We start from the raw sequence: 7,107 nt of genomic DNA, 5'->3' as shown, positions 1-7,107 counted from the left end.
CGGGCCCAAGGACGGAGCCCTGCAGAACCCCACTGCCCACGTCCTTCCAGGTTGAGAAGGACCCATCCACTACCACCCTCTGGGTGCAGCCCACCAGCCAGTTGGCGACCCATTTGACTGTGTGGGTGTCTACACTACAGCCCCCCAGTTTCTTAATGAGAATTTATGCTGGCTCTATTACTTAAGAAATTGCTTCACTTCGTGTTGCTTTGGCATAAAACTCACATGGGGTATGGAAGAGGAAGAGTTTGTGAACGTTTATTCACTTCAGATTTCCCTTTTCCAGTTTTATGAAAAAGTTGTTAATGAAACATATTCTGAAACTAGTAAAACCTTCTTTCTAATTACATTTTCACCATATGCTCATCCAGATGGGGCATACTAACATCTTCCTGGGTACTGTTAAATGACCTTACTTTACCTTATAACCACTGAAGAAGCTTATAAAAATAGAATTCACACTTTGGCAGAAAAATGATCAGATTAGTTTCTCTTTCTAGGATAATTCCTCCAATTAACTTTTGTGTCTGTGGTAATGGCCTCTGAACAAATACAAACACACAAAAATAAGTCATCTCTTGTCAGATATCACCATTCATTGTGACAGTAGAAATGCAGGGATTGGGTTTTTATTGAAATCTAGAAAAAAAAAAGTTAAGCCCTTCAAGAACCAATGAAAACATAATCTGTTAAATCTCTAAAAGAGTTCATTCCAACTGTGAATTATTGCTTTATGTACTCTTTTGCAACACAATGGACAAAGGAAAGGTCTGTTAAAAAAACTTTTGGTAGTAGTCTCTATATGTAATGGACTACTTAAATATTTCAATATTTTCTTTCCCAATATCTTAGTTGTAAACCAAGCAAAATTCTCTCTCATATGTACGTGCTGTAATTCTAAGCAATTTGTATGGCATTTCTGGAAGAATATAAACTAACTCAAAGGTGTTTGAAGATGCTAAAACATGGGGGGGGGAAGGTGAAGTGAAATATTTCTCCTTTGGTTCAAAAAAGGTCAGGCTGACCCAGTGACCACAAAGCGTTACCATCTTATGGTTTTAAATTTTATTAATTCCACTTCTCCTACATCATAATAGCTTTAAATTATCATCCTTGATGTACTGGTCTCATAAGAGAAGCTAAGGAATAAATAGGCATATAAACTACCTTATCAATTATGCCTATTCTCACAATTTTATCACAAGTCTTAGCTTATTTGATGTTTTATTTAAAGCCTGTGTTTGTGAAAACTGGTGACTAAGTAAGAATCACACCTTGCGTTTAAAGAAAAATAAGTTCCTAGCACTTATGGAAAGGAAAGCTTAAAAATGTGACCCAAGTGCATTGTGACAGCTCAAAACGCAGAAGGCAAATAAAATAAGCTCCAAAATTTATTCTGGAGGAAAAACAAAAACAAAAACAAAATTAAGTCAACCACACCATTTTGAAAGCCTTACACATGATTTTTTAAATGTTTGGCATTAGCCATCTTGCTTTTCCCCTTAGAGATACTTATTCCCTAATCCTGTTGACAATGTATTATGGGGCTTCTTGCAGTGTTAAAACTTGTGCTTTATCTCTGAATAAGACTTTGAAACTTGCTCCCTTTTGTCTCAATCTAGCAGCTTCCATACCTGCTGAAAAATTAGAGAACATATACTGTTATAAAAGAAAATACAATAATGTTGAACCATACTAAACTAAATGATCTAAATTGTATTTGAAAATGTAGGATAGCACAAGCAAACCATCTCTTTTTCTTTCACATTACTCCATTTATTTTTGTATTGCTCAGAGTGCCCAGTAATACTCATTTTCTGCCAACCTTTTATTTCGGTATGGTTCATGCAGGCTAAGATTTTTCAAAGGATCTGTGGGATTAAGATGCCAAACTTCAATTGAATGTTGGTGAGAGACTTGTGTCTTAACTTCCTTAGGCCACTTTATAAAAACACAATAACAGTTATAATTTTTCCCTGCCCTTCGGGCAGGGGGCTGGACTCGATAATCTTCTGAGGTCCCTTCCAGCCCTAATGTCTATGAATAAAATAAGGTTTCTATGGTCAGTTTCCATCCATCTAGAGAAAGATTTTCTTTGTCATTAGAAGTTCTACCTCCCATTCCAGCCAATTGCCAGTTACCTATTAATCCAATAGATCTGACATTTCTGTAGATTCTGCCTCCTCTAAATTACTGAGAAGAACTGCATCTACCATATTTCCCCAATAACACCTAAGTTAATATTAAGTTAAAAATATACAGCAATAAATTAGATTAAATGTCATAGTATACATGTAACGATCCCCAAGAAGACTTTATAAAACTCTGAAATTTAGAGCTCATGTTAAAATTAGAAGAAATGTGAACAAATTAAAATACAGAACTGTATGGTTAAAGCAGCTAAATAGGTTGTAGCGTACCCCAAAACCACATGGGAGCAAAGGTGAATCCTATAATTTATATAGAAGGGGTACTGAGCGATTAGGAGATTAGAAGCATAACTATATACAATCAGAATACATGCATGGAAGATAACATAAGAGGCAGATATGTTTATTCCTAGGGCATGAAGCTTAATACCTAACAGGGGAATAGCAGTCACCCAGTCGTAAAAAACCTTCAGCAGTCAATAAACAAGTGACAAATAAGAAACACTAACAATGGGACTGTGACAGGAGTATCAATATTGGAGCCTTTCTGGGAGTGGCCCCACCCTCCTGTAATGGGCCAACTGCCTGCTTACTCTCCTGCCACAGCTTGATCTTACTTGATTAGAAGATGGCTGTAATCAGCGGGAGGCTGACCATTTTTCCGTGCCCCGGTGTCAGGGGGCACTATCTGTGGCTCCTTTTCCTCCCCTACACCGCAGCCCAAGCCTCGCAGATGGAGTTAATGTGGTTTGACCTGGGCCTTGTTGTGTTCTGGCCCTCCTCTTTACTCCTCACTGCCCCCTCCTCTCTCTCTCTCTCTGGGGCTCCTCACTCGCTGGGGCTGGGGCCAATGCGCCCCCAAACAAAGCTGCAGCCTTTTCGGCGCCAGGAGACCCCACGCTACCGTGGAGCTCCTATGAGGCCTCCTCCACCCCTAATAGCCTCGCCTGGTCCTCTGGTCAAAACAGTAAACATAAAACATAAAGCCCCTGGGCTACAACATAAAAAACTAGACCGTCTGGTCAAACAAAAATCTACTCCCTACAAGAGAGTGAGGGAGCAGGGGGGAAGGAGGGCTCCCCAACCTCAGCAGTGACCAGGGGATGCTCTCAACGCCAGAGTCCTCCCCTCTGTCTGTCCGAGCTGAGTCCCTACTCCCACAGCTGCTGGAGAGGGACTGCCCTCCTAGCTGGGCTTAAGAAGGGATAAGCCCTGCCCCTTCCTGGTCAGCTGAGCCTCCCCCTTTCTGCCACTAGGGGTCTCCCCAGAGCAGTCTCCACTCTCAGGCACAGGGCACCCGAGTGCACTGCGACAGGGACATTCACACCAAGTGATCCTGGAGCTCTCTTCCACTCAGAGCTTTCAAACCAACCCCTGATTTCCTATATAACCCAGTTACCATTCATCTCAGACCCCATGATCTGTAACCCGACCGATTGGCTCTGCTGCACGCTCTGGCTCTCCCCATGTGTCTTGCTGGCTGCAGCCTATCAGGATCAATCCTGCTGCAGCTCCTATGGGTCCACTGCTCACTCCAACAGCTACAGCCTGCCAGGATTAGTCCTGTCATAGCCCCAGAGCCTCTGCTGTCCAGTTTACCAATCGCAGGCTCCCCAACATGCATGCTCTCTTTCCCTAACAGTTGGTACATGTCACGGAGTGGGGCCTAGGAGCGGCCGTGATCCCACTAGCGCCCCCTACCGTGTCAATTAGATGATCCAGCACCCTCTTATCTCACCCGCCACATCTTGTTGTTATATGGTTCTAGAAGGGAGGCTGCCTTTGATCCCCTAATATGTGGTGTTATGCTGAACTATCCCCCGTTCCATACGAGGTGACTTGGTGCACCCCAGCCTTATGCCTTATGGGCAGTGCGTGCCTCCTACCTCCCCTTTAGCATGCCCCAAGCCTCGCAGCTCTTCCGGACCTTATCAGGTCCAATTGCTACCTGCGCCTTGCCCAGCACTCTTGGGCCTGGCATGCAACCAATGCCCCTTCCCTGGCGCCCTTTACAACTGATTGGCCCTACCGGGCTTACTAACAGTATTCTTCCCCACTGGGCCAGTGGCCTAAGCCTTATCTAGCCCCTCTGGGTTTGTACCCCCAATCTGTATCAATTAGGCTCAGGCGGCCTGAGCCTTACCTGGCCCGCTCTTGTTAACAATCTGTATCCAATTTAGGCTCAGGTGGCCAGAGCCTTACCTGGCCCTTTTGGCCCCTCAAGGTTCTCACTGCAGTGGAGCCTCTCCGGGGCTCCTTCCTGTCTGTACCCCCTCGACGGTCGGTCAACCACACAACCCCCTTCTTGAGGTTTCTTCCTTTACACGTGCCCCGCCTGGGGCCTCTCTTAAAATACGTGCCTGCTCCTACGGTTTCTCATCACCATCTCCAGGCTCTATATAACCGCTGACTCGCCCTCACCGGGCTAGTCACCTTTACAGCACCCACCCTAGGCTTCCTCTCATGTGGTTCCCACCTCTGAAGCCCAACACGGGGCCCTACAGGCTTCACTCTGGTGCTAGGACCCTTGGTCGTGGTCCTCTGCCCTACTCAGGCCTCTGACTGTCGCCCATACAGGGCTACCCGCCATGCTGCCTCGGCACTGAACAGCTGTGCCTTTTCAGGCACCACTCATGTGCCCACACAAGGCACCAGGAACCCCCAAGCTGCTGGGGAGCCCCTGTCAGGCCTCCTCGCACCCCTACAGCCTCACCCAGTCCTCCAGTATAATAGTATCAAACAATGAACACAACTCCATGAGCCAACCAGCTACAACACAACAATAAGCCTTCTGGCTATAACATAAGGTCCAGGCCCCACCTGGCTTTCCAGTAAAACCTCCTAGTCAGGGTTCTCTCCACCCATGCCATGATGCAGCTTCTCATTCTATCAGTGTGCTCAACTCTAATACAGAGCTCTTGCTCCTCCAGCTGCCAGAAGGCTGTTTATAAAGGTCCGGCCCTGCCCCCTTCTGGCCATGTGACCAGCCTGGTTGCTCTGGCAACCACCACCTGTGCTGTCTCAGGGAGCTTCAGCAGCCCTTATTCCTTCATAGGAACAGGGTACCTGCATGACCCTGTGACAGTACACACACCAAACCCCAGCTTCCCCCAAGCTTCCTTCCCCTTTCCCAGGAGACTGCCAAGAAATGGAGTCAAAGCTGACAATGCAGTCTGTTACAAACTATAATTATGCACTGTATTGACACCATGCAATAATTAGAAGTTTGTGGTCTTAATATTTAAGACTTTTAAATTTTGTTTTCCTTTCTGGGTATCATTTCAGGATAAAAGTAAAGGTAAAAAGGGTATTCAAAGGGTGTGTCTATATGTGCAATTACTGTGCACAAATAAATCCTGGAGCTTCTTGCTTCAGAATTTATTCATGTGTAGCATGTGGAGCCCAACAGGGGACCTGGGGCCACTCTGCAGCGGTATCCAGAGCAGCATGCCAGACCAGGGTTGCTGTGACTCGGCTCAACGTGCTACAGAAGGGCTGGCTGGGGCATAAGAGTGCTCCATTGCAGGGTTAGCCAGCAGGTGGCCCCTGCGCTGAAGCACCCTTGTGCCCTGGCCAGCCCTGTCACTATCTACACATGCTCTGCAGAGCACAAAACAATGCTGCTACAGGATACTACTTGACTTTAACTGGACTACCCTGTGGTGACATATTAGTCTAAGAGGGTTGCATGTGTAGACGGTGATGTTTTACTGTGGAGCTAATTAGTCACCTCTTATGTAGATGCATCCAAAGAATATTTTCCTATATGATATGCCTAATGATTTGAAAATAGATAATATTGACCTTAAAACATATCTTAAAATTTTCTGGGCAGACTCTCCAGTATTCTTTGGTTGTAAAATCTCTATAGCATACTGGTGTCATGTTGGATCATGGATGACTAGGTCTGGAGCCACTAAGAAATCAAGGGGCCAACCAGGATCAGGAAGTGCAAGCATAATTCAGGAACAGGCTTGGTCAGAAAGCCAGGCAGTCAACCTAAGAATAGGATTTAGGAAGAAGACAAGTCAGGAGGTCAGGCAGAGACAGAGAGCAAGCTGGGCTGAAAAGCTTGGAGCTCAAGCAGGAGATCAAGCAGAAAGTGGAGTCAGTGAACACAAGTCAGAAGGAAAAGCAAAACATCCTGGGATTGAGCTAAACCCTGTTGCCCAGACACTTTCTGTTTGTGTTCAGGATTTATACTGGGAATTAGGCCTGTATGGAGCAGCTAATATTTGCTTCAGATTTGGATTGGGCCAATTCAGGGGACAGCGATTCAATTTGGTGATTCAAATCACTGTACCAATTTGATTTGGCAGAATCTGATTCAGAGACTTGGCTGCTGCCAAATCTCCGAATTAGCCAAGCCAGGCCCATCCCCCGGCCTTCTCCCAGCCTGGCAATGGCTGCCCTGCCTGCCCTAGCTGCCAGCTCTTTGGGGGAAAAAAAGCCCCGACTTGCTGGTTGCTGCCAGGTGGGGAGCAATCTCTGCTGCCCCCCCTGCTGTGTGGGGGCTCTGCATGAGCCCTCTAAGCCCTCCCACTCCCCCGGCTCCTCCATGGGTGCCCCTCCTGGGCCAGCTCTGCCCTTTAAGAAAAAAAAACCTGAAACCCCCCCACCAGACTTATTGCTTCTGCTGGTGGGGAGGCAATCCCTGCTGCCCCCCATTGCCCTGTGCCACATGGGGGGCTCTGCACAAGCCCCCAAAGCCCTGAGGCCACTGCAGGAGTGGTGAGTGCAGGGCTTTTCCTGTTTCATTTTTTTTTTCTTAAAGGGCCAGAGCTGGCCTAGGCATGGCACCTATGGGGGGTTGGGAGGCTCATGGCAGAGCCCCCCATGCAGTATGGGACAGTGGGCAGCAGCAGGGATTGCCTCCCATACTCAGCAGCACCCAGTGAATACCGGGGCTTTTTTTTTAAAGTACCAGGAGCTGGGACAGGAGGGCAGCCATGGGGTG

At 46.8% G+C, this 7,107-nt stretch overlaps 1 protein-coding gene and 1 long non-coding RNA gene across 4 annotated transcripts in view; one reads left to right on the top strand and one right to left on the bottom strand.

Annotated features, from left to right (window-relative positions):
• The window catches only part of FRMPD4 (FERM and PDZ domain containing 4), a 475,664-nt gene that overhangs the window by 344,324 nt on the left and 124,233 nt on the right, over positions 1–7,107 (top strand). The gene's annotated exons all lie outside the window — the stretch shown is intronic.
• Positions 1,426–7,107, bottom strand: part of LOC109306070 — a 13,051-nt gene continuing 7,369 nt past the window's right edge. Inside the window, exon 2 of the long non-coding RNA XR_002099835.1 lies at positions 1,426–1,637. This is a non-coding gene — a long non-coding RNA (uncharacterized LOC109306070). The remainder of the gene's footprint in view (positions 1,638–7,107) is intronic.

Source organism: Crocodylus porosus, unplaced genomic scaffold, assembly GCF_001723895.1.
Source record: "Crocodylus porosus isolate Cpor-Errol unplaced genomic scaffold, CroPor_comp1, whole genome shotgun sequence".
NCBI classification, from domain to species: domain Eukaryota; kingdom Metazoa; phylum Chordata; order Crocodylia; family Crocodylidae; genus Crocodylus; species Crocodylus porosus.
The sequence above is the reverse complement of the archived record's forward strand: the minus strand, read 5'-3'. Positions and strand labels throughout refer to the sequence as shown.